The sequence below is a fragment of the Adiantum capillus-veneris genome, chromosome 5, assembly GCF_014529385.1.
Source record: "Adiantum capillus-veneris isolate H3 chromosome 5, ASM1452938v2, whole genome shotgun sequence".
NCBI lineage: Eukaryota > Viridiplantae > Streptophyta > Polypodiopsida > Polypodiales > Pteridaceae > Adiantum > Adiantum capillus-veneris.
In genome coordinates, this window is record NC_140935.1 from 145,657,027 (window position 1) to 145,684,509 (window position 27,483).

At 44.2% G+C, this 27,483-nt stretch overlaps 1 protein-coding gene across 1 annotated transcript in view; it reads right to left on the reverse strand.

Annotated features, from left to right (window-relative positions):
- LOC147458240 (S-adenosylmethionine carrier 1, chloroplastic/mitochondrial-like) overlaps positions 1-27,483 on the reverse strand; it is a 64,859-nt gene that overhangs the window by 14,980 nt on the left and 22,396 nt on the right. The gene's annotated exons all lie outside the window — the stretch shown is intronic.

Below are 27,483 nucleotides of genomic sequence, written 5' to 3' on the forward strand. Positions count from 1 at the left end.
GAATCTCTGTAGCAAGTCCCAAGGTAAACCGCTCAATCTGTTCTTTGAACGAGATCTTCTTAAATGAAAAGGCTGGTAGAAAAGAGCTCCAAAATCTCTCGCAATATGCGTCCAATGAATCTCTCTCGGACATCCGAAGATAGTTCCAAGCAGTTCGTATGTCACATTCGTACTCCCGAGCCAACCAGGAAGAAATAAAAAGCCTTTTAAATTTCAGCCATTTAACGGGCGCTTTCTTGTTCGATAGAAGCGTAAACCACCAAGTTTGAGCATTTCTCTTGAAGTAAGAGGTAGCCCTCCGAATCTTAGAGTGCTCTGAGTAACGCCCTCCAGAGAAAGCTATGTCAAACTGCTGTATGAAGGCCAAAGCCTTCAAAGCATCTCGAAATCCAGAAAAAGGTGTCAATTTTAATTGACTGTCCACCTTCTTTGAGCTCTCGGACTTTCTTGCTTTTATCTTCCAGAAAGTCATACTGGTTGGCATGGTAAAAAATTTTCTTCTTTGCATAAAATCTGCAATCATCGGAGTCCGAACTGTCCGAAACTGGGCGAGATTTAGACTTCTTTGCCTTTTTCTTGCCCTTTTCGAAGCATTGCTTTTTGCTTCGCTTTTTGCCTTTTCTGTCTTCTTCGCTCGATCGGAAGAGCTAGAAGAACTCGAAGAAGAAGAAGAAGAAGAAGAACTAGGTACTCCTTCACACCGCACACGCTTCTTCCGCTTTCTTGCCAAGGCAAAAGTAGATTGACAACCCAAATAACCCGGGAAGTCGGTTCCTTTCTTCTGCTTTTTGTCGTGCTTTTCAGTTTTGTTTTGCGCGTCAAAAAGCTGAGAAACACGTGCATCAACCACCTCTTCTAATTCTTGCTCCATAAACATCCTTGGAGTAGGAGGTTTCTTGAGTACCGGTTTGGGGGGTGGTTATGTGGTTTCCTACCACTATGCATACACCTCGTCGATGGAGGTTTGGTCATAAATTTTGCAAATTTCGGATCCTTCGCAAAATTTAACATCATCTTTCCTGCATCGTCGATCAATCGTCAACGCCCCATCTCTTCAAGCTCCGCTGGAGTAGGCCGAGGCGGGCCGTACTCCTCGCGTGAATCTTCTTCGTGATCTCTTCCCGCATCCCCAGATGCAGAGGAAGTTGGTTAATCTCTGTCCGAATCCATAAGTGCCGTGTAAAAAGGATCGGATTTCCCGGTAGAAGAGAAATCGATCGTGCTCTGATACCACTGTAACAAACTTGGACACTCCAAGTCGAGATTCTACTGCGACACCACAAGAATTCACTTCAAAACAGTTCACAGTTCACAGTTCACAATTGATTCGACACGGCCCGGCGAAGTTTCGTGCCTAGAGATATTGGCCCAAAAGACTGACACCCCTTTCGGTATTTCTTTTTGTATTAATCTGCAACTCAAAGTACAAGGGAGTGGGAGGCTCTCACTCTCAGACTCTGCGTCCAGATGCTCTGAGAAGTAGGAGGCCTGCCCACTTATTTATTCATTACAAGAAATGCCAAAATCAGAGCCCCAAAAGTTGTCCCAAAAGCATTCAATAAATAAAGCCTTTGTTTTCTTTCTCAAGCCTTAGAATAAAGCAATAAATAAAATCTCTCTCTCTCTCTCTCTCTCTCTCTCTCTCTCTCTCTCCCCCCCCCTTTGTGTAGAGATTGCCGCAAAAATCTGCCAGCAACTGCCGTAAAAGGCGCCGCAAAAAGCGCCATGATTTTCGGAACTGTCCGTTGTCGTGCCGTGGCACGTGCATGGTGGGAACGGAAGCTAAGCCCTACAATATTATGGATTTTATGTGTATACCTTAAGTATGCATAAGTATATGCATTTTCTATTTAGCATGCAAAAAGCTAGTCGAAGTCTGATATGTCACTCTTGTTGGGAATGGGCTTCGATCCCGGGCTTCTTTGTGAACGTCTTCTTGGAGCCAGGATGAAATGAGCCTATAAAACTTACCTCCTATCTACTAGGCATCCTAGGTGACATATGGCACGTATAGCATGGCCAAAAGTGGCCTTAGTCATATTATACCCCATGAGGTGTCATTCTACACATAGTAGGTGCACTTTGGAGTGATTATGGACCTAGAAAAATCCCTTAGAAAAGTGGTTACGAGTTTGTTTTATAAAGCTACTCTTGGAGGCTTATGGCGGCAAGGAGAAGATATTTGGAGAAAAATCTAGAAGAACCTCTAGATAATTCTTAAAGAGAAAGATCTAGAAGAGCCTCTAGATATTTCTTGAAGAGAAAGATCTAGAAGAACCTCTAGATATTTCTTGATGAGAAAGATCTAGAAACTTTGAAGATAATTTCAAGATATTTTTGAAAAGGGAGACACTTGTCACACAAATCCCTTAGCTATTTCTGAGCAAATATCTTCTTCAAGAGGCGACCTCACCTATAAATAGAGCCTCTTGCTCCTCACTTGGGCATCAAGCAAACCATCAAGCAACCAAGCGCTCAAGCAATCCCCATAATCAAGCCACTCTATCAAGCCATCACCCAACCTCCTAGCCATCTCCGTGAGGATAAATTTTCTCTCAATTTCAGCCGGACACATCTTGAGCTTGCTACTTCATGCCTCAAGCCTTCTATCTCCTCACTTGTAATGCTCATACACTCTATGTAACCCTCTTTCATCAATAAAGACGCATTGTTGGTGGCTTGCAAACGGTGTTGGGGACTACTACACATCATCTACTTCATCAAGTTGGCAACAATACCACAAAGTCTTGAGGTGTACTTCACTTCTTTGGCTTGAGCTTGTGTGGGTCTTTGTGTGTTGGTTGTCTCTCTTATCTCTTTCCTCCATTGTTTGATTGCTTTCTGAGCTTTCTTAGATGAATAACCCCAATGGTGTAACTTTTCAACGCTTTCACTTTGTGCAACATATTAGAATTAATGTTTGTATTAACCGTAAAATCCACTTCCAACAAAGAATTGTGTTACTCTTTGGGCCGGAAAGACTGCAAGAAATTCTTCTTTCTCCACGTCCTCTTATTTTGCCACTACTAGACTACTCTAATTCTTTCGATGTGCACATATTTATTCTCCTCTAGGGGTTGAGTTTTGCTTTCTTAATATTACTATGAACCAAGAAGACTTGTATACACGGCTCATTCCTATCGCTAGGCAAAATATCTACATCTTTGTAAGCACTAAGTTACAGTTTCAAAGAACCATTCGCAGTCTATTTGGAGCACAACAACTTGCTGTTATAAATGCATCAGTGAACCCTTTCATCTTACCTTTGATTAGATACGATCAAAGCCTTGATGTTTTTATCTTTGTCTTGTTTTGAGGGTTTCACGTGTGCGTATGTGTGTGTCTGCGTGTAAGATCCCAATGGCTATACACAATGTATTTGCTACAAACACTAAGCTCGCTTAAGTGAAAAGCTTCACAGTCTCCCCACAAACCCTCACAACTAGAGACCCGGCGCCTTCCTGGCAAGACCGCTAACTCTTTGACACACTTTTTGGTGAACACTACGCGAAGTTTGTTAGGGTGAGTTAGTGGGGATTTGTAAGCTACTTCAACCATGGGTGATCATCATCCGCAGTAGCAAGGTATGTCTTTTGATGCCGCTACAATGCAAATGTTTCAAGCATTTGCCTTGTTTATGTAACAACAACATGCTACAGAAAGAAGAGAAGTGTCAACAACCAAAGCTATTCAAGCAGTGGTGCACAAAATGGATCAATTTAATGGGAAAGATGTGACAAAGTATCTTCGTGGCTATGTAAAGGAGATGGAGTTGCATCGTGTGCCAGAAGATGAGATGCTCCAAAGCTTTGATCTTGTTGTGACTCCTGAGATTAGAGAGCATCTGAGAGGAATCAGGAATGAGCATGGAAGAAATTGGGAGGAGTTCAAGCTAGTGATGAAGGAGGAGTATTTCATTGAGGACTCTGAGAGAGTAACAAAGAGAACTTTCCTGGAGTGGGTAGCCAAGCCGAAGGAGGGACTCTCTCCAATAGAGCTACTGAGGGAGTTTGAGCGACGATATGCTCAACTCACAAGGATAGAGAAGGCCACACTTGACTCAGAAAAGACAGAGCTCTTCTTATAAGCAAGAGGAAAAGAGCTCCAGGAGCAATTGGAGCTACTTCTTGAGGACAAAGATGCTAAGCAGGGACTGAAGACAGATTGGAACGAAGTTGAAGCTGATGTTTCATTACTTGCCAAGTGCCAAAGGAGACGGGATAAGATGGTTGTTGGTATTGCACCATCTACCTCCACAGCTCCTGAAAAGATGGTAAAGCCTTCTTCCTTTATACTTCCAAAAGTTGATGACGCTGTAATAGATGAGTGTAACCGGCCTGTAAGATCCGAAAAGGGCGGTAGACTTTACTTTAAACCTTGATTTAGCTTTCACCCATTATTAGTCGTCTATTTTACCTGTATTATCAAGACACAACAAAGGGGAGAGGGATACAGGCTGCTAGATTGCACCTGTATGAGTGGACAGACACCAGATTGGCCCCTAACTTAGGCGCCCCTTTCGGTATTTCTTTATTGTTCAAAAGAGGGAATAAATGCTGTGGTTCCTACAAGCTGCCCCGCACAAACTCGGCTGAATTTTCCACTGTTCCAGCCCGATTTCGGCAGCATAACTGTACTAGAACCCTTCACGGTCAGTATTCCCACGCATTGGCCGACTTTCCCGACGCATACGGGCACTTTACAAAACCAGGCGAGAATCTGCAGCACGCTGGATTCTCTGTTTTCAGCCCTGAAAATGCGCCAGATCGCCTGTACAGCGGTCCCCTTGCATCCCCGAACCTCCTGGGGGTATTAGGGTCCGTTTAGGGCCAAAACCCTAAACCTGCAAAAATACACAGCAGGCTGTAATTCACTGTTTCGGGCTCCGTTTCGCATGCCGGTCGCATCCCTAGCAAGTCCTCGAGCTCCCGCACCTGTAGGGCTACTTGCCCTTTGAATCGGACGAGATTTCTGGCGTGAAACCTCTCCGAATTCACCTGTACCTGCGGGGGGATTAGCCGCTAGCTAATCCAGTACCTGTGCAAGAGGCTCTTGCCTCGGCAATCGCGCATGAACCCACACAACTGTACATTGGTCAAATGAAAAGCCCACTAGAGGGGCATAACATACTGCCAAAGGGGAGAGAGAGGGCAGTGCGTAGCGTGCAGGGCATCACTCCTGGCACCGCACTGTGCATAAGAGGGAAAGCAAGCACTCCATAGCTCTTAACCTGTGACAAAAGCTGAAAATGAGGCTCTCTCCTCTTCAAATTCAGCGCCACTTCTTGTTGCATAAGGCAAGTGCACCAGAAGGTGCCACTTGGCACTTTTACAAGCATTTTCCCGTTTCGGGGTTGCCGCCTAAAAATATCCCAACCGGTTGCCCAGTTGACTTCACGGCAGAGTAAGAAAATGTTCCCTTTGTCATTCCGGAGGTAATGACGCCAACACATTTTCAGGTCCCAAAATAGCAGTTCCCTAATTTTTAGGAGATGCTGCCATTGTATCTTTCTAGGTCATCCGACCCTCTTTGTACACTGCGGCCACATCCAGAACTGAAATGTAGCCTCTGTAGCAAAGGATTCCACTTTGGCTAGTCAATGACCCCACTTGGCTAACCATAGTCCTTGTCCAACCTTAGTGCTCTCTTGCCCTCAGGCCTGGACTCCCTCTGGACAGTTCCACACTAGCTATGCAATGCAGGGCAGTTAGATTTCCCGAGGGGTGTTTCCAAAAAGTGAAAGTAAATCGATAATAAGAAAGAAATCAACAAAAAGGATAGATAGTAGTCACACGCTGGTGACATACCCCCCTCTTGAAATCTCAAACGTCCTCGTTTGCATCTATGTCGTACATGCTTACTGTCAACACTGATGTATTCAACACCTGTCGACACATATACGACACATACATGCTCATTGTCAACCCTGGTGTATTCAACACCTCGTCGACTCATGTATTGCCTGCGTGTGAACCCTGTCCCAACGACATAGTGGTAGCTTCGCACTCTGCCATTGCTTTGAGTCACTAACTTTCCAATGACAAAATGGTAGCTGCACATTTTGCCACTGTCCTATAGTACACGTTGGATCCCGTAACACTTTCGAGCATACCCAAACCGACAGTTTAAGAATGCAGTTACACATGTACTCTTCAATAGAAGCAATCACTGTATCCTTGACAAACTGACAAGAAATACTCACTTCTACAGCACTAACCAAACTTTTGGACTTTCCTTAAGAGCAATTGCCAACCTGACAATCTGTACAGCTCTAACATTCATGTAACAGGTATTTGATTTGAGCCCACTTTAAATACCATGTACATCATTTGTTTCAGAAGCCATTGTCACACTGACAATCCATGTAGCTTTGAAACTCAAGGGGTCAAGGTAGGTTGCAAATCGAAGGCTTCCAGGTAAAGTGATAACACAGTTGGTGACTCTGCAAGTTCACCTTCTTCCATCCACTTAGCATCCATTGGTGGATAGTTTCTAAACTTTACCAAGTAACGCCTAGCAACCTTGCCTTTCACTTTCCTTTCTTTGTGTGCCAAAATCTGTTCAGGGACCAAGATCTCGTCAAGTTCCTCGACTTCCGGCTGATCTTCAGCTGGCATATCTTCTGGCACATCACCCACATAGGGTCTGAGAAGACTCACATGAAACGCATTGTGAATCTTCCAACTGTCAGGCAATTTCAGCCTATATGCAACATCACTGATTATGTCGCACACTTGAAAAGGCCCATAGTAACGCATGCTGAGCTTTGGAAACAGTCTTTCCTTGCCCTTCATCTTCTTTAACCTTGCCTTTTCAAACCGTAGAAGCACCCAATCACCAAGTGAATATACCACTTCACGACGGTGACGATCAGCTGCTTTCTTTTGCTTTGTCTGAGTTCTTTCTAAGGCCACTTTGACCTTCTTGTACATTTCATCCATGTCTTGAACATACTTATCTGCTTCAAATATCTTATCCTTTGTATGCAGTATGGGAGGAACTTTCTTGCCACCTTCAACTATCTCAAAAGGTGCCTTGCCAGTTGATGAATGCACTGTATTATTGTATGCATACTCCACCAATGGCAAATACTGCTCCCACTTTCCTTTATGCTCTGACACATAGCACTTCAGCAGATCTAGGACAGTAGAATTTGCCTCTTCTGACTGCCCATCTGTTTGAGGATGAAATGACGAAGAGAATTTGAGCGTGGTACCCATATTCTCAAACAAGCCTTTCCAGAACAAACTAGTCATGCGTGGATCACGGTCGCTAATAATCGACTGTGGCATGCCATGATACTTGAAAATATTGCTCATAAACAAGCGTGCCATCTGATCTGGCTTTATCTTCTTCCTGACAGGAATAAAATGAGCCTGTTTGTTGAATCTGCAAATAATGGTCCAAATACCATCATTTCCTGTCTGCGTTCTCGGAAGATCAAAGATAAAATCCATAGCAATACTTTCCCATGGTTTATCTGGAATAGGTAGTGGTTGCAATAACCCTGGTGCCTTTTGCCTGTCAAACTTGACCTTTTGGCATATTAGGCATTCTCGCACAAAGGCATCCACATCCCTTCTCAATGTAGGCCAATAGAAGAATGTCTCTACCGCTTTAACTGTAGCATCGATACCACGATGCCCTGCATACGGTGGGACATGACTCTCTTCCATAACTTTGCGTCGCAATGGCTTTGTGACACACAATCTGCCATGCATCATCATGAACCCATCTTTAAGAAGATAGTGTTCATGATGTTGTCCATCCATTAGTTGCTCGAAGACCCTTGCAAAATCTTCATCATTTGCATACTGTTCTCTCATATCATCAAGTTCATGATGATAAGGAATCGACACAGCTGAAATTTGTGGCTTCCTTGACAAGGCATCAGCCACAACGTTCTTCTTGCCTTCCACATGCACAATCTGAAAATGGAACATGGACAAGATATTTGCCCATCGCATATGCTTCTCAGATAACTTTGTCTGTGTCAAGAAGTATCGCAAGGTCTGATGGTCCGTTTGGACAACAAAGTCTGCACCTAGCAGGTAGTGTTTCCAACTTAAGAGCGCATGAATCACAGCCAGTAACTCTTTCTCATAGACCTGCATGGTCATCTCTGGCCCTTGCAAAATTCTGCTCTCATAGGCTACTACCCTGCCATCTTGCATTAGCACAGCACCAATGCTACTACCGCAGGCATCACATTGGACCACAAATGACTTCCTAAGATCTGGCAACACAATGACTGGATCCGAAGTCATCTTTTCCTTTAAGAGATTAAAAGCTGAAATCTCTTTTTGTGTCCATCTAAAGGTGACTGCCTTCTTTTGAAGAGCATGTAAAGGTGAAGCAATCTCAGCGAAATTTCGGATAAACCTTCTGTAATAGGAGCATAGTCCCAAAAAGCTTCGGACATCATGCACCGTCTTCAAATTTGGCCATGACTTGATCGCTTCAACTTTTGAAGGATCCATTCTGACACCATCCTTTGAGACAATGTGTCCCAGAAAGTGAATCTCTTCCAGAAAAAACTCACTTTTCTTTGCATTGATGAGCAACCTATGACTGCGTAGCTCTTTGAACACAATGGCCAAGTGATGCCTATGCTCCTCTTCATTCTTTGAGTAGACTATCATGTCATCAAAGAATGTACCAACAAACTGCTGGTGTGGACGGAAAATTCTGTCCATCATCCTATTAAACGTAGCAGGAGCATTTGTGAGACCAAAGGGCATCACTAAAAATTCGTAAAGGCCAAACGTTGTTCTAAAAGCAGTCTTGTGCACATCCTCTGATCTAATGCGGATCTGATGATACCCACTCTTTAGATCTATCCTGCTAAACATAGCTGCTCCTTCTAATTTGTCCATAATATCATCAATTCTAGGTATAGGGAACCTATTCTTGATGGTATTCTTGTTCAGTGCACGGTAGTCGATGCACATACGCCATGAGCCATCCTTTTTCTGCACCAACAACACTGGAGAACAGAATGGAGATGAACTGGGCTGAATCAGCCCCTTTTCTAACAACTCCTGTACTTGGCCCATTATCTCTTTCTGCTGAGCCGCACTAACCCTGTACGGAGGCTTATTTGGTGGGCTAGAGCCTGGCACCAAATCTATCGCATGGTCCTCGGGTCTCTCTGGCGGTAATTGAGACGGTAATGAATCGGAAAAACAGTCACTATACTGTTGTAAAAACATTGACCTTTCTTTATCTAGCACAGATAAATTTGATTCATCACAATCTGACACTTCACGTGCAAAAACCAAGTACGCAGAAAGATGCTTTTTCATTACAGAAGTAATAGCAGAAGCTGATACAGTAGGAATAGACTCCCCTTTAAGCTTTACATCCAGAATGTGAGTCTTTCCCCTGCTCTGTACAGTGATCTTTTTGTTGTAGGCATCCATGATTCCCTGTACACGAAACAACCAAGGAATACCTAACAACACATCACATCCGTCCAGTGGCATGATGTAAAATTCTTCAGCATCTACATAGGACTGGATATGTAGACGCAACTTTCCAATGACGGGTGTCACAGCCTCTGTATGGCCAGGACATGCCAAACCTGCCTCTGCTGTATACCCCATCTCTTCAGGTCTGATTCCCAACTTTGAAGCCAATTCTGGGGAAATAAAGTTGGCTTTGGCACCTAGATCAAAGAAGATAAGCACTGTTTGATCCCTAACCTTTCCCCATGCTCTGCAAAGCTCACTTGCATCTGAATTTGGCTTGTCGCCCACCATATCTGGCACTAGACCAGCCATGGGCTTCTTTCCTTTCCTGTCCTCCTTGTCTTCAGAATCAGCTGGCCTTTTCTTTGTAGGACAGTTGTAAGCAATGTGGCCAGGCTGCTCACATATAAAGCATTTGTTCTCTGTCCTCAGGACCTTCTTTTGCTCTTCTGACTTGCGAGGAAAACGTCTTTTCCATTTCTTTGCTGGTCCTTTTTCTGATTCAGCCGTAGCTTTGTCTTTCCCTGCGTTGGCCGACTCCTGAGTCCCTTTAGGAGCCTCATTGGGAACGTGCTTCTTGGCTGAATTTTTCTTGCCTGATCCTGCCTTGACGCCAGTGTTAAATTCACAATCTTCTCCCTTGAGCAAACCATTGCCAGTGTTTGCTACCTCGATGAGTTGCGTCAAAGTAGTGACTTTGGTCTTTGTGCAGTATTTTCTCAATCCTTTGGGTAGGCCACAACAGTATTTTTCTATCTGTTCTGTCAATGGCACAAACCTATAGGAAGTTACTGGAAGTAGAGCTTTCCAAAACTTCCGATTGTAATCATCCAGATTTCTGCAAGTGGCAGCATTAAGCTGGTGCCATTCTGTCATGACATCTGCTTCGAAATCATCAGATAACCAAGCTGCTGCAAAAATCTGCTTGAAGTAAATCCATGTGGACGGAGCTTGCCCTTGAAGCAATAAAGTTGTCCACCATTGTCCCGCATTCCCTGTCAAGAAAGTGGCTGCCTTGCGGACCTTTGAAGCCTCTGTAAAGTTCCCCCCTGCATAGGCCTTGTCAAACTGCTGGAGGAATGAAAGAGCCTTCTTCCTGTCATCAAACCCTGTAAAGGTCGTGAATGACACTCCTTTGCCACCTTCTTTGTACGGAGTTGGCCTCTCCAGCGGCGTTAAATTGTCATATGGAAGTGACTGAAACATGGGAACACTATTAAGGTTCATCTGTGTTCCTTGGCCGCTATTAACTTGACCTGGAAATGCCATATTTGGCTGCTGATTTGTAATTCCAGCCATACCAAAGCTTGCTTGTGGCATCCCAAATTGTCCCTGAGTGCTTTGAAACCCTGGTTGCATACCCATGACACTGTACATGGGGTTAGGCATCATCGTTTGAGCACCCCCAAACACTGTTCCTGGCGTATAAAACTGATTTCCAGGTGCATGACCAGCCATGCTCTGGAATACCGATCCACCTCCAAAATAGCCAGGGTGTACTGAAGGTGGTGGGAAGACCTGTTGCATAGCCTGTAAGTTGCTTCCCTGCCCATTAGAACCAGCTATAGGCTGCTGAAAGGTGGCGGGCTGAATTGGTACAGCTTGAAAAACTGGCATCTCAGCCACCTGTTCTTGCACCTTAGGCACAGGTTGTGGAGACTGCATGTTCTCCGTCAAGTGTACAGGTGTTTCCATTGACTGTGCGGTATGAATCACCTGTGCTCGAGCCTTAACAGGCTTTTGAATATGATCCAGTGACCCAACTTGCTGAGACGGAACAGGAGGTTGCAGAAAGGCTAAAAACCTTGGGTTCTGCATTACTTGTGTGAACATAGCCACAGCAGTAGCCAACTGGGTCCTGAATATATCATCATCAGTCTGTGGTGGTCTTGAGGACTCACCCACTTCATGTGTCTGTTGACCCTGTGAAGAGGAAACCTCTTCAGTCACATCATCTGGTCTGTCAGCCATAATTACAATTCCCTGTGTCTCGTCTATGATCCCCTGTGTCTTCAAGCCCAAAACTGACCAAGGCTCACTTCTATGGGAAAAAGTGATTTAATCCCGTCGATGGAACCATGTAACCGGCCTGTAAGATCCGAAAAGGGCGGTAGACTTTACTTTAAACCTTGATTTAGCTTTCACCCATTATTAGTCGTCTATTTTACCTGTATTATCAAGACACAACAAAGGGGAGAGGGATACAGGCTGCTAGATTGCACCTGTATGAGTGGACAGACACCAGATTGGCCCCTAACTTAGGCGCCCCTTTCGGTATTTCTTTATTGTTCAAAAGAGGGAATAAATGCTGTGGTTCCTACAAGCTGCCCCGCACAAACTCGGCTGAATTTTCCACTGTTCCAGCCCGATTTCGGCAGCATAACTGTACTAGAACCCTTCACGGTCAGTATTCCCACGCATTGGCCGACTTTCCCGACGCATACGGGCACTTTACAAAACCAGGCGAGAATCTGCAGCACGCTGGATTCTCTGTTTTCAGCCCTGAAAATGCGCCAGATCGCCTGTACAGCGGTCCCCTTGCATCCCCGAACCTCCTGGGGGTATTAGGGTCCGTTTAGGGCCAAAACCCTAAACCTGCAAAAATACACAGCAGGCTGTAATTCACTGTTTCGGGCTCCGTTTCGCATGCCGGTCGCATCCCTAGCAAGTCCTCGAGCTCCCGCACCTGTAGGGCTACTTGCCCTTTGAATCGGACGAGATTTCTGGCGTGAAACCTCTCCGAATTCACCTGTACCTGCGGGGGGATTAGCCGCTAGCTAATCCAGTACCTGTGCAAGAGGCTCTTGCCTCGGCAATCGCGCATGAACCCACACAACTGTACATTGGTCAAATGAAAAGCCCACTAGAGGGGCATAACATACTGCCAAAGGGGAGAGAGAGGGCAGTGCGTAGCGTGCAGGGCATCACTCCTGGCACCGCACTGTGCATAAGAGGGAAAGCAAGCACTCCATAGCTCTTAACCTGTGACAAAAGCTGAAAATGAGGCTCTCTCCTCTTCAAATTCAGCGCCACTTCTTGTTGCATAAGGCAAGTGCACCAGAAGGTGCCACTTGGCACTTTTACAAGCATTTTCCCGTTTCGGGGTTGCCGCCTAAAAATATCCCAACCGGTTGCCCAATTGACTTCACGGCAGAGTAAGAAAATGTTCCCTTTGTCATTCCGGAGGTAATGACGCCAACACATTTTCAGGTCCCAAAATAGCAGTTCCCTAATTTTTAGGAGATGCTGCCATTGTATCTTTCTAGGTCATCCGACCCTCTTTGTACACTGCGGCCACATCCAGAACTGAAATGTAGCCTCTGTAGCAAAGGATTCCACTTTGGCTAGTCAATGACCCCACTTGGCTAACCATAGTCCTTGTCCAACCTTAGTGCTCTCTTGCCCTCAGGCCTGGACTCCCTCTGGACAGTTCCACACTAGCTATGCAATGCAGGGCAGTTAGATTTCCCGAGGGGTGTTTCCAAAAAGTGAAAGTAAATAGATAATAAGAAAGAAATCAACAAAAAGGATAGATAGTAGTCACACGCTGGTGACAATGAGCTTATGAAAGGTATGAGGGATTTAAAAGTAAAACTCACAAAGCTTGAAGAGAAGGGGCAACCATTGGCACCATCCTCAAGGCAAAAACAGCAACCTAAAGAAGGTTTTGTTCATAGATGCATATGGTGTGACAGCACAGAGCATGCTAGGAGAGAATGTGACAACTTCAGTGAAGCTTTGAGAAAAGATCTTGTCTTCTTCAAGGATGGGAAGATTCACTTAAGGGAGACAAGTTTACCCTTAAGGACTAACTTTGGGAAAGGAGGAATGCATAGTCTGGTAGAGGATATGGCCACTACCCATGCCATCTCTGTATCTGAGACATCTCCTTATACAGTCAAGATTGAACCATTGAGGAGTTTTGAGGAAAAAGAGGAAAATGGTAAGTTGTGGCCAAGTCCTATGGAGCTAGCAGGGAAAGGAAAGCTTACAAGAGAAGTCCTACATGAAGCAGGTGACTGTATTTGTCTAGAAACAGGATGGAATGACCCTGTGGACTCCTTGTCAGTGCATGCCTATATTGCAAAATGTCAAAACAATGAAGTTTTTGTGGAAGAAAAGCGCGGGCGAGAGAGTGGTGACGAAGAACCATCAAAAAGAATTACTAGAAGAAGCGATACAATACCTCCTCGAGCGCCTATAACACAGGAAGCACCCCCACCTGAAGTGACTATGGAAGAAAGTACAGAAAAAGGAGTCATCAAAAGGTAAGCCTAAAACTCCAACTTATAAGTTACAGTCTGATATTGAGGCTGCTAAAGACTTAAAGAAAGTTCTAGAAGAAAGAATTTTGAATAGCAAAATAGAGTTTACCTTGGGAGAAGTCCTTGGCATAGCCAAGCGCGAGTTTCATGAGGAGATCATTGATATCATCAAGAGAAAGAGGCAAACTCTTGTTGACACCACTCGCCCGCAATCTGAAGGAGAAAGCTTAAAGACACAGGTAATACAGGTGGAATACAGAGAGCATGATGAGGATGTCGTAGGGTGCTACCATTCTTCTGGAAGAACAAAGCAAGTACAATTTTCAAATGGAGATGAGGAGTACGAAGCCATTCCAAGAAGTCACTTTTCCAAGAATCATTGGGCAAGAGCTACGACAGAGACAATGGTCAAGGTGGGTGATCTTGAAGAGCCATTTGCTGCCTTAATTGACCATGGTTCAGAAATAAACATAATGTCAAAGAGCTTATTCAACAAGTGCAAATTACCAATCGACACAGATCATGGATGGATGGTTAAGGTAGCAAATAATTCATCAGGTGAGTCATATGCAGCTTGTCCAAGTGTGAAAGTAACTATTGAAGATGTAAAAGAAGAGCAGAATTTCTTTGTACAAGACACATCTTCTTATGATCTCATCCTTGGACAACCCTACATAGTAGGGGTTAGAATGGAAACAAAGGTAATGGATAATGGTTCTGCTTATGCTAGGATAAGAAGTAAAGATGGAAAACGTGATGTTCAATTTCTCACTGTCTGTGTGAATCATGAAAGAAATCGTGACAGTCTCCGAGAGCGCCCATTACCAAAGTTGAGCAAAGAGTTTTATGATCATCGAGAGAGAATGGGTTTTGGCAAGGTACCATTGTAGAGCGGGATTACGATGGTACAAAAAGGGAAAGGTTCTCACATAAGGTGTATAGGTTTTACAGGTCTAACAGAATATGGATATGTCTCTTTTCTAAAATGTGAGAACTTGAGTCGAGGTTCCCGCAAACATATACATAGTCTACAAAAGGAGTGGAAAGAGCATGGTCTGCTAGGTAACAATGAAAACATAACAGGTATGTTTGAGGAGTTTTCTTTTGTGGACACATTACAGGATCTGCAGTCTATAGTAGATTATCCTTCGCATGACCAAAATGAGATAGTGAAAGTGTGCTCACTTGAAATGTACAATGTGGTTGAGGCATTTCAAAAGGAACAGGAGGATAAAAAGCAAAAACATGAAGTAAAGGTGGACAAGTACAAGACTGTGGCAAAGAAGGTAAAACCAGTGGCACTTCCTTTGCCAAAGGACAGCAAGGAAAAGCTAGAACAGGCTTCTTTGCAACCTAGTCTCAGAAATCCAAAAGGGATTGGACACAGGTTTACAAAGGAGTCTCTAAAGCAATTGAAGATTGGGAATGAGGACTCCTTGACACAGGTTGAAAAGGAATGTTTTGAAGAGATGCTCTCTAAACATGGAAAAGCATTTTCATTTGAGCCACATGAGATAGGATATGTAGATCCTACCATTGTTGCTCCTATGGTGATCTTTACCATCCCTCATGTACCTTGGAACTTACGGCCAATACCAGTTCCAAAGGCTCACTTACCAAAGTTCATTGAGCTGCTAAATGAGAAGATTAAGATGGGTATTTTGGAGCCTTCATGTGCTCCATACTCAAACAGGTGGTTCACAGTACCAAAGAAGAATGAAGCTTTGCGCTTCATCCAAGATATGCAGCCGGTCAACAAAGTCACAATCAGGAATATGGGTACAGGGCCAAATGTGGATGAGTTTGTAGAAGCATTTGCAGGAAGGGCAATATATTCTATGGGAGATTTGTACTCAGGGTATGATCAATTCCAACTAGCAATGGAAAGCAGGGATCTAACTACCATGAGGACACCTTTGGGTTTGGTGAAGATGTGTACCTTACCACAGGGAGCAACCAATTCGGTTGCACATATGATGAATGGTATGAATAAGGTCTTACGTGACTTTATTCCCCAAGTAACTATGCCCTTTCTTGATGATGTTCCTATCAAAGGATGTGAAGAAAGTAATAAAGATGAAGCTTTGGATTCTAAGGGGTGCCGCAACTTTGTGGCACAACACATAAATGATTGTGACAAGATCCTATCCAGACTGGAAGAGGTGAACCTTACCCTCTCAGGACAGAAGTCTGTGTTTGGAATGAAAGAGGTGTTGATTGTTGGGCACATGTGTGGCCCCAATGAGAGACGACCTTGTCCAACAAAAATTGATGCAATTCAAAAGATGAAGGAGGTATGCATATCTGTGAGTGAAGTTCGCAGATTTCTTGGTGCATGTGTGTTTTATGTTATATGGATTCCACATTATGCACATCTAGCAAATCCTTTGTATCAGTTGTTGTTAAGGAAAAACCAAAAGTTTCATTGGGGAGACGCACAAGCAAGGGCTATGAGAAAGCTAAAGGATTTGCTACAACAAGCACCGACTTTAAGAAAGGTAAACTATGAGTGTGGAAAGCCAGTAATAGTGACAGTGGATACGAGTCCGACAGGAATTGAATGGGCAATAGGACAGGATGACGAAGAGGGACATAGGTATGTGGTAAGGTTTGGAGCCAAGGTTCTAAGTACTCGACAAAGGAACTACCCACAGATAAAACGGGAGTTGTGGGACATGGTTAAAGTACTAAGGTGTGAAAAGGAGTACTTGATTGGAGCATATGTGGTTGTGGAAACAGATTGTCTACCACTCCTTGGAATGATTACAAGCTGCTCAACACCAGACATTGCCATGCTAAGATGGATTGCCTACATTAAGTCCTTGAATCCTGAGTTCAAGCATATTGCAGGACGTTTGGCCTTTACGAATTTTTAGTGATGCCCTTTGGTCTCACAAATACTCCTGCTACGTTCAATAGGATGATGGACAGAATTTTCCGTCCACACCAGCAGTTTGTTGGTACATTCTTTGATGGCATGATAGTCTACTCAAAGAATGAAGAGGAGCATAGGCATCACTTGGCCATTGTGTTCAAAGAGCTACGCAATCATAGGTTGCTCATCAATGCAAAGAAAAGTGAATTTTTTCTGGAAGAGATCCACTTTCTGGGACACATTGTCTCAAAGGATGGTGTCAGAATGGATCCTGCAAAAGTTGAAGCGATCAAGTCATGGCCAGATTTGAAGACGGTGCATGATGTCCGAAGCTTCTTGGGAATATGCTCCTATTACAGAAGGTTTATCCGAAATTTCGAGATTGCTTCACCTTTACATGCTCTTCAAAAGAAGGCAATCACCTTTAGATGGACACAGAAAGAGATTTCAGCTTTTAATCTCTTAAAGGAAAAGATGACTTCAGATCCAATCATTGTGTTGCCAGATCTTAGGAAGTCATTTGTGGTCCAGTGCGACGCCTGTGGTAGTAGCATTGGTGCAGTGCTAATGCAAGATGGCAGGATAGTAGCCTATGAGAGCAGAATTTTGCAAGGGCCAGAGATGACCATGCAGGTCTATGAGAAAGAGTTACTGGCTGTGATTCATGCGCTCTTAAGTTGGAAACACTACCTGCTAGGTGCAGATTTCGTTGTCCAAACGGACCATCAGACCTTGCGATACTTCTTGACACAGACAAAGTTATCTGAGAAGCATATGCGATGGCAAATATCTTGTCCATGATCCATTTTCAGATGGTGCATGTGGAAGGCAAGAAGAACGTTGTGGCTGATGCCTTGTCAAGGAAGCCACAAATTTCAGCTGTATCATCATGAACTTGAAGATATGAGAGAACAGTATGCAAATGATGAAGATTTTGCAAGGGTCTTCAAGCAGCTAATGGATGGACAACGTCATGAACACTATCTTCTCAAAGATGGGTTCATGATTATGCATGGCAGATTGTGTGTCACAAAGCCATTGCGACGCAAAGTTATAGAAGAGAGTCATGTCCCACCGTATGCAGGGCATCGTGGTATCGATGCTACAGTTAAAGCGGTTGAGACATTCTTCTATTGGCCTACATTGAGAAGAGATGTGGATGCCTTTGTGCGAGAATGCCTAATTTGTCAGAAGGTCAAGTTTGACAGGCAAAAGGCACCAGGGTTATTGCAACCACTACCTGTTCCACATAAACCATCGAAAAGTATTGCTATGGATTTTATCTTTGATCTTCAGAGAACGCAGACAGGAAACGATGGTATTTGGACCATTATTTGCAGATTCAGCAAACAGGCTCATTTTATTCCTGTCAGGAAGAAGATAAAGCCAGATCAGATGGCACGCTTGTTTATGAGCAATATTTTCAAGTATCATGGCATGCCACAATCGATTGTTAGCGACCGTGATCCACGCATGACAAGTTTGTTCGTCATGCGTTTGTTCTGGAGAGGCTTGTTTGAGAATATGGGCACAACGCTCAAATTCTCTTCGTCATTTCATCCTCAAACAGATGGGCACTCAGAAGAGGCAAATTCTACTGTCCTAGATCTACTGAAGTGTTATGTGTCAGAGCATAAGGGAAAGTGGGAGCAGTATTTGCCATTGGTGGAGTATGCATACAATAATACAGTGCATTCATCAACTGGCAAGGCACCTTTTGAGATAGTTGAAGGTGGCAAGAAAGTTCCTCCCATACTGCATACAAAGGACAAGATATTTGAAGCACATAAGTATGTTCAGGACATGGATGAAATGTACAAGAAGGTCAAAGTGGCCTTAGAAAAGACTAAAGCAAAGCAAAAGAAAGCAGCTAATCGTCACCGTCGTAAAGTGGTATATTCACTTGGTGATTGGGTGCTTTTACGCTTTGAAAAGGCAAGGTTAAAGAAGATGAAGGGCAAGGAAAGGCTGTTTCCAAAGCTCGGCATGCTTTACTATGGGCCTTTTCAAGTGTGCGACATAATCAATGATGTTGCATATAGGCTGAAATTGCCTAACAGTTGGAAGATTCACAATGCGTTTCATGTGAGTCTTCTCAAACCCTATGTGGGTGATGTGCCAGAGGATATGCCAGCTAAAGATCAGCCGGAAGTCGAGGAACTTGACAAGATCTTGGTCCCGGAACAGATTTTGGCACATAAGGAAAGGAAAGTGAAAGGCAAGGTTGCTAGGCGTTACTTGGTAAAGTTCAGAAACTATCCACCAATGGATGCTAAGTGGATGGAAGAAGGTGAACTTACAGAGTCACCAACTGTGTTATCACTTTACCTTGAAGCCTTCGATTTGCAACCTACCTTGACCCCATGAGTTTCAAAGCTACATGGATTGTCAGTGTGACAATATGGCTTTTGAAACAAATGATGTACATGGTATTTAAAGTGAGCTCAAATGAAATACATGTTACATGAATGTTAGAGCTGTACAAATTGTCAGTTTGGCAATTGCTCTTATGGAATGTCCAAAAGTGTGCTTAGTGCTATAGAAGTGAGTATTTCTTGTCAGTTTGTCAAGGATACAGCAATTGCTTCTATTAAAGAGTACATGTGTAACTGCATTCTTAAACTGTCGGTTTGGGTATGCTCGAAAGTGTTACGGGATCCAACGTGTACTATAAGACAGTGGCAAAATGTCCAGCTACCACTTTGTCATTGGAAAGTTAGTGACTCAAAGCAATGGCACAGTGCGAAGCTACCACTATGTCATTGGGACAGGGTTCACACGCAGGCAATACATGAGTCGACGAGGTGTTGAATACACAAGGGTTGACAATGAGCATGTATGTGTCGTACATGTGTCGACAGGTGTTGAATACATCAGTGTTGATCGTGAGCATGTACGACATAGATGCAAACGAGGACGTTTGAGACTTCAAGAGGGGGGTATGTCACCAGCGTGTGACTACTATCTATCCTTTTTTATTTCTTTCTTATTATCTATTTACTTTCACTTTTTGGAAACACCCCTCGGGAAATCTAACTGCCCTGCATTGCATAGCTAGTGTGGAACTGTCCAGAGGGAGTCCAGGCCTAAGGGCAAGAGAGCACTAAAGTTGGACAAAGACTATGGTTAGCCAAGTGGGGTCATTGACTAGCCAAACTGGAATCCTTTGTTACAGAGGCTACATTTCAGTTCTGGGTGTGGCTGCAGTGTACAAAGAGGGTCAGATGACCTAGAAAGATACAATGGCAACATCTGAACTGCTATTTTGGGACCTGAAAATGTGTTTGCGTCATTACCTCCAGAATGACAAGGAGAACATTTTCTTACTCTGCCGTGAAGTCAACTAGGCAACCGGTTGGGAGATTTTTAGGCGGCAACCCCGAAACGGGAAAATGCTTGTAAATGTGCCAAGTGGCACCTTCTGGTGCACTTTCCTCATGCAACAAGAAGTGGCGCTGAATTTGAAGAGCAAAGAGGCTCATTTTCAGCTTCTGTCACAGGTTAAGAGCTATGGAGTGCTTGCTTTCCCTCCTATGTACAGTGCGGTGCCAGGAGTGATGCCCTACACGCTACGCACTGCCCTCTCTCTCCCCTATGGCAGTATGTTATGCCCCACTAGTGGGCTTTTCATTTGACCAATGTACAGTTGTGTGGGTTCATGCGCGATTGCCGAGGCAAGAGCCTCTTGCACAGGTACTGGATTAGCTAGCGGCTAATCCCCCGCAGGTACACGTGATTCGGAGAGGTTTCACGCTCGAAATCTCGTCCGATTCAAAGGGCAAGTAGCCCTACAGGTGCGGGAGCTCGAGGACTTGCTACGGATGCGACCGGCACGCGAAACGGAGCCCGAAACAGTAAATTACAGCCTGCTGTGTATTTTTGCAGGTTTAGGGTTTTGGCCCTAAACGGTCCCTAATACCCCCAGGAGGTTCGGGGACGCGAGGGGATTGCTGTACAGGTGATCTGGCGCATTTTCGGGGCAGAAAACAGAGAATTCAGCGTGCTGCAGATTCTCGCCAGGTTTTGCAAAGTGCCCGTATGCGTCGGGAAAGTCAGTCAATGAGTGGGAATACTGATTGTGAAGGGTCCTAGTACAGTTATGCTGCTGAAATCGGGCCGGAACAGTTGAAATTCAGCCAAGTTTGTGCGGGGCAGCTTGTAGGGATCCACAGCGTTTATTCCCTCTTTTGAACAATAAAGAAATACCGAAAGGGGCGCCTAAGTTAGGGACCAATCTGGTGTCGGTCTACTCATACAGGTGCAATCTAGCAGCCTGTATCCCTCTTCCCTTTGTTGTGTCTTGAAAGTACAGGCAAAGTGGACGACAAATTAAATGGGTGAAAGCTAAATCAAGGTTTGAAGTAAAGTCTACCTCCCTTTTTGGATTGAACAGGCCGGTTTCGACCAGGGTTCAGTTCAGTCAAGTCAGTCTAGAATAGGAAGTGATCTGGCACCTTTTTGAGTCTATTCGCAGACCGTGCATGTCCTAACACTCAGAATAGATGCATATCCTAGAAACCATCAGAATCCATCAAGAGCATTTTCCAATGCACAGAACCTATTGTCACTATTTTTGATAGTTTTCACTTATTATTTTTAAGTGACTTTTGTTGGGAACTGGGTAGGGCAATTTGAGTAAGTCAATATATAAGAAAACCTAGCGCTAGCATTTATGGCAGAAGAGGCAGTAGGAACTCGGTTCAACAGGCACCTTCTCAACAGAACCCCCCCCCCACCGCAAGGCCTAGCGTTTTTGCAACACGACAGCAAGGCTAGCGTTTTGCATCAAGAATCCAAATCAGCCAGCGTTTTTGCATCTGCAGATTCCTGGCGACAACAGACCAAGCAAAAACCCAACGTTAGCAAATTTCCACCGCAAGCACAGAATTCAGCCTAGCGCTTTTGGATCAGCAAGACCAACCAGCGTTTTTGCAGTTCCATCGCGACAAGATCCACAGTAGCATCAATGTTTTCAGTTTTCAGCATAGACCCACAGCAAAACAAGTCCCGAATCTCGCAGATCTCACCTTCCCGCAGCAGATCCCCGCCGCACGGTCAGATCCCGCGAAGTTTGCAGTTTCAGCCCGGAAAACGCAGATTTCAGCATCTGCGTTTTCAACGCGTCGTCGGCGCATCATCGTCATCGGCATAGAGTCAGAATTCAACAGATAAAGATTTGCAGATTTCAACCCTTAGCATTTTTAGATTTCAGCCCGTCTCGTCGTCGTCGACATCGTTGGCAAGTCCAAGCATTGTAGAGATTTGTGCAATCATAAGTAGACCGCTCTCGCCATAGAGAGTGGGGCCCTTGGAGGAGGGTTTGACAACATTCTGGTGTCGTATTCTTCTCTCTCTATCTCTCAGTCTCAGCACCTTCATTCACAGTGTATTCACTTGTTTTGTGTCCATTGCACTCTCTCACTAAAGGAACGGAAGGCTCTCCCTTCAGTAAGTAAAAGGAACCCTTGAGCACAGTTCGGAGCACTCATCTTGAGCAAAGTTCAACATTCACTTCTGCTGCACCTTACATTGGTATCAGAGCTTTGGCAGTGTTCTCTATCACTCAAGGAAAGAACCACATAATTTTTTTTGCTTGTTGCGGTCGCACGTAACCCAAGTTCACTTGGGCGTGTCGATTCCTAATCGTGTTTTTGAAGAGTGACATGAATCCCAAGAAAGAAGGGCTTGTACAACCTCCCCTTGTTTCTCTTTCACTCATTGAGAGTGGACCGTGCACTTAGCGACCGGCCAATCGACGTGAGGTGGAAAAAAGCAACCTTGGTGTGAGCGCAAGGCCGCCAAGGGGTGCACCCACGGAAAAGAGAAGAACTCGGGTGAAGAGAAGATCCTTCTCTAACACAGATTGCAAGCTAAAGAAGAACCTCAAGACCCCCAACACCCACAAGAACCCAAGTTCCTCGTGAACTTCTAGAACGCAAAGCAAGAAAAGCAGAAAGAATGGTAGCCATAGATCGTGAATCCGCAGAAAGAAGGGCAGCCATAGATCGTGAATACGAAGAAAGAATGGCAACAATAGAGCGTGAGCACGAGCAAGCACGCTTGGAAGCCAAAGCACGAGAAGCAAAATTGGATTGCGAGAACAAAGAAAGAGAAGCAGAATTTGATCGCGAGAACAAAGAAAGACAAGCAGCATTTGATCGCGAGAACAAAGCAAGACAAGAGATGAACGAGCAACACATGAAAGAGATGTTGCGACTCTTTTCTCAAATGCAAGCACAGATGCAAGAGATTCGGGAAAAGGAGACTCTCTCAGTCTCTTCTTCTCCAAAGCATGACACTCCAAAGCATGACACACAGGATTTACATGATGATAAGCATGATGAATTGCATGATTATGATAAGCATGATGATTTGAATGATAATGATAAGCGTGATTTGAATGATAATGATGAGCATGATGATTTGGATGACAATGACAAGCATGATGATTTGCATGATCAAGATGTGATTTCTCACTAGCATGATGATTTGTATGACCACGATGTGATTGTTCACAAGAATGATGGGTTAGTTGATACTTTGTCTACTGAAGCTAACCTCATTGCAGATTCGATCAATCACGAAGAGAGGACCAAAGAACCCCCTCAGGAAGAACCGATCTTGGCTCTCGAGCCTAGGTCCAAACGTGATCGTTTCCTGTATTTTAGTCACCGTCCTTATGTGATTCCTTTTCACAGGTACGACATATTTTTCGATGAGCACGATTCACTCATGAATGAGCACGGATGTATGCGGATGATTCATGAAAAAATGAAACGTTTACATTCAAGGACTTTACATTCCATGTCTCTTCATTGCACGACACAGTCGAAGAAAGAGCACAAGACGAATTGAGCATCAAGCATCGGCATTTCCATTGTGATTTGCCATAGTGGATTGATTTAGATCAAAAAGTCAAGATTCGACCCCATTGTTTGCGTGTGTTTGATGAACGGTTTGGCACTCCATCTCTATGTTCATCTACATTGCATGCACAATCTTTAGAGAAGACGAGTTTTTCCAATCACTTTACATGGAATGGGTATGTTCATGTTTTTGTGTTGAAAGTGGTTTCAGGAATTTTCAGCCTCGGAGATTCTTAAAGAAGATGGACCTACGTCCATAAACAAAGTTGAAGAATTGAAGGAGACTTAGAAGACTTTGAGTCCCTTTCGGCGCGGCCCAAGGAAGCAAGCGTTGCAGACCTTTATGAAGTTCAAGTATCGCACGACCCACGCATCAGAGTGGGCCAACGAAGAGTCCTTCACAGGATTCCAAACCCTGTTGGCGATCTCCCTCCACGCCATACAATTTGGTACCAGTACCTCACTTTGAAAAGGAGGGGACGTCACGTGACACATCCAACCCTATGTGTCCGTGGACAAGCTACAGCATGACCAAGGTTCAGTTCAATCAAGTCAGTCTAGAATAGGAAGTGATCTGGCACCTTTGTGAGTGTTCGCAAACCGTGCATGTCCAGACACTTAGAATAGATGCATATCCTCTGGTTGCATACAGCCTGATCATCAGCATTACCATCAGAATCCATCAGGAGCATTTTCCAGTGCACAGAACCTATTTTCCCTATTTTTGACATTTTTCACTTATTATTTTTAAGTGACTATTGTTGGGAACTGGGTAGGGCAATTTGAGTAAGTCAATATATAAGAAAACCTAGCGCTAGCATTTCTGGTAGAAGAGGCAGTAGGAACTCAGTTCAGCAGGCACCTTCTCAGCAGGACCTCCCCCCCCTCCCCCCCCCCCCCCCCCGCCTAGCAATTTTGCAACACAACAGCAAGGCTAGCGTTTTGCATCAAGAATCCAGATCAGCCAACGTTTTTGCATCTGCAGATTCCTGGCGATAGCAAACCAAGCAGAAACCCCAACGTTAGCAGATTTCCACCGCAAGCACAGAATTCAGCCTAGCGTTTTTGGATCAGCAAGACCAACTAGTGTTTTTGCAGTTCCATCGCGACAAGATCCACAATAGCATCAACGTTTTCACTTTTCAGCATAGACCCACGCAGAACAAGTCCCGAACCTCGCAGATCTCACCTTCCCGCAGTAGATCCTCGTCGCATGGTCAGATCCCGCGAAGTTTGTAGTTTCAGCCCGGAAAACGCAGATTTCAGCATCTGCGTTTTCAGCGCATCGTCATCTTTGACATCGTCATCGACATAGAGTCAGAATTCAGCAGATAAAGATTTGCAGATTTCAACCCTTAGCATTTTTAGATTTCAGCCCGTCTCGTCGTCGACATCGTCGGCAAGTCCAAGCATTGTAGAGATTTGTGCAATCATAAGTAGACCGTTCTCGCCATAGAGAGTGGGTCCCTTGGAGGAGGGTTTGACAATTCTGGTGTCGTATTCTTCTCTCTCTATCTCTCAATCTCAGCACCTTCATTCACAGTGTCTATTCACTTGTTTGTGTCCATTGCACTCTCTCACTAAAGGAACGCAAGGCTCTCCCTTCTATAAGTAAAAGGAACCCTTGAGCACAGTTCGAAGCACTCATCTTGAGCAAAGTTCAACATTCACTTCCGCTGCACCTTACATGTACTTTGAACACAGATTAATAAAAAAAGAAATACCGAAAGGGGCGCCAGTCTTTGGGGCCAATATCTCTAGACACGGAACTACGTCAGGATGGGTCGACTCAAGTGTGAATTGTGAATAGTTTTAAAGTGAATCTCTACTGTGTCGCGGTAGAATCTTGACTTGGGGTGTCCAAGTTTGTTACAACCACACAGCCCAGAGGTATTGGCCCCAGAGTCTGGAGCCCCTTTCAGTATTTATTTTTATATTAATGCTTGAGCAAAGTACAATAATCGAGGGTCCTCTCTCCTCAGTGCTCCCAAGCCAATATGAGAGAAGAGAGGCCATGGCAATGAATTTAAAGGCTCATGGCCTTCCCAAAACCAGTTACATGAAAAGCTTCAATTCCAAAAGCATCTGGTCTCTAAAGCTAGCACCCAACGCTGCTAGCGCGTTCTAAGACGGAATTTACGAAAATCCGTACACGATGCCCCGTCAGCAATCCTGTCATAATTTGTGAGAAGCGTACAACCTACCACGTCAACGTTTTATACGCAGCTAAGGTCCTTGCTTTAGTTTATTGTTCTTATGTCCCTAGGGCCCCATCGGATGGACCCATAAGTTGGAAAACTTAGAAAATCATTTCGTCTACCAGGTTCGCTGGTTGGACATGCCATGTCATCACTTTATGACATAACGAGCCAGAAGAACTCGATGAAAGTTTATCAGAGGATTCCTAAGAAGTAAGGGAACCAAATGATAGTGCATTCGAGGGTTCCGACAAACCAATAGAACCAAATGCAAGTTCATCAGAGGATTTCGGACAAGACAAGAAATCAGATGATGATGCATCTGAGGGTTCCAGCGAAGCAAGGGAATTGGTTGATGGTTCCTCGGACTCCAGAGACTTCCGACGATTGAGATTGCAGTGCCAATGGACAGGGGAGGTCAATGAGGCTACTAACAGGTCCCAAGGCACAAGAAAAAAACATAAAGGCAATCAACTGGTACATAAGAGAATTCCAAAGATCCAGATTGAGGTGCCAGACGACAGGAGAGGTTAGCAAGGCTAGCAACACGTCACAATAGAGAGTGTGTTACTTAGTTTTGTTTTGTTTTCGGAGTCGGGTAGGGCACGCCGGGCCGCTCCCCTCATACACAAAAAAAAAAGTATACAAGAAGAACCACCAGGACTATGCACCCAGAAACCGAAGGCATGTTACTTAGTGTGCAATGGAAAGATAGATAGCCCTAGAGTGATGGGCGTATATACAATGCAGAGAACATCGCAAATTCTCTTTAGAGAGAGTTGTACCCTGAAGCTTTTGGACTATTAATAGTGTCTATGCCAACCGATCAATCAGCAGGTTGAATCTGATGCAATGCGGACTGCACAAGAGGAGAGCCACTCCACTCTTTTGTCACAGATTGCCTAGATTGAATAAAATCACTAATTTCTCTTTGAGATTTTAGGGGTACTGACAGGCTAACAACATTTGTGGAATGACTTTATGAATGTATTTGTAATGAATTGAAAATTTCCTTAATTGAAGTAAAGATGTGTGCTCTTTCATGTGTGTATTGTTAGAGACATGTAGACAGATGAAATGTCTGCAGCATTTTGTCTAATGAGTGATTTGGACTTAGTGCATCTAGACATCTATTACAGATCAGCGAGATCTAGATGTGATGGCTAAGTGAATGAGAACTGAATGTGATTCTAGTGCATCAAGATGTCTATCTGGATGAGATACTGGATACTGTTGTGAGTGCATCAAGAGTTCCGAAAGGATGAGATGGATGCACAGTGATCTAGGTGCATCAAGAGTTTTGGACGAAATGAGATGGCTAGATTTAATGATTGAAACATAAGTATTGAGTGTGAACTAAGAGTGTGATTTTGCGAACTCCATGCTGTGTGGATAAATTGTCTTGTGGGGATGGTCATGGGCATGGTTTGCTTGATTGAATTGTGAAAAGAAAGGATATGAATCTGACAGTAAAGAGATTTAGTAGATCAAAAGGAATCCTTGAAAAGATCGGCGCAGTCTCGATGTGACTGCTAAATGGTTATAATGATCAAGATTTGTATCTGAGACCCTCGACAAAAATGTGATTCATCCACACAAATCCTTTCTTTGTCTTTGTGTCTAAAGATGATCTCGAAAGATAGGTAGGTGACAATATCCTAAGAGGAGACATCATATTGTCCAACCAAGTAGTATGGAATGCTTGGTATGTATATTAGGGCACTTAAGTTACAGCGGTAATTGTTATCACTCAAGAACCTAAGAGGTTGGGAGTTGCCATTCAGACGTGAGAGGAGTCTACAACAGTAA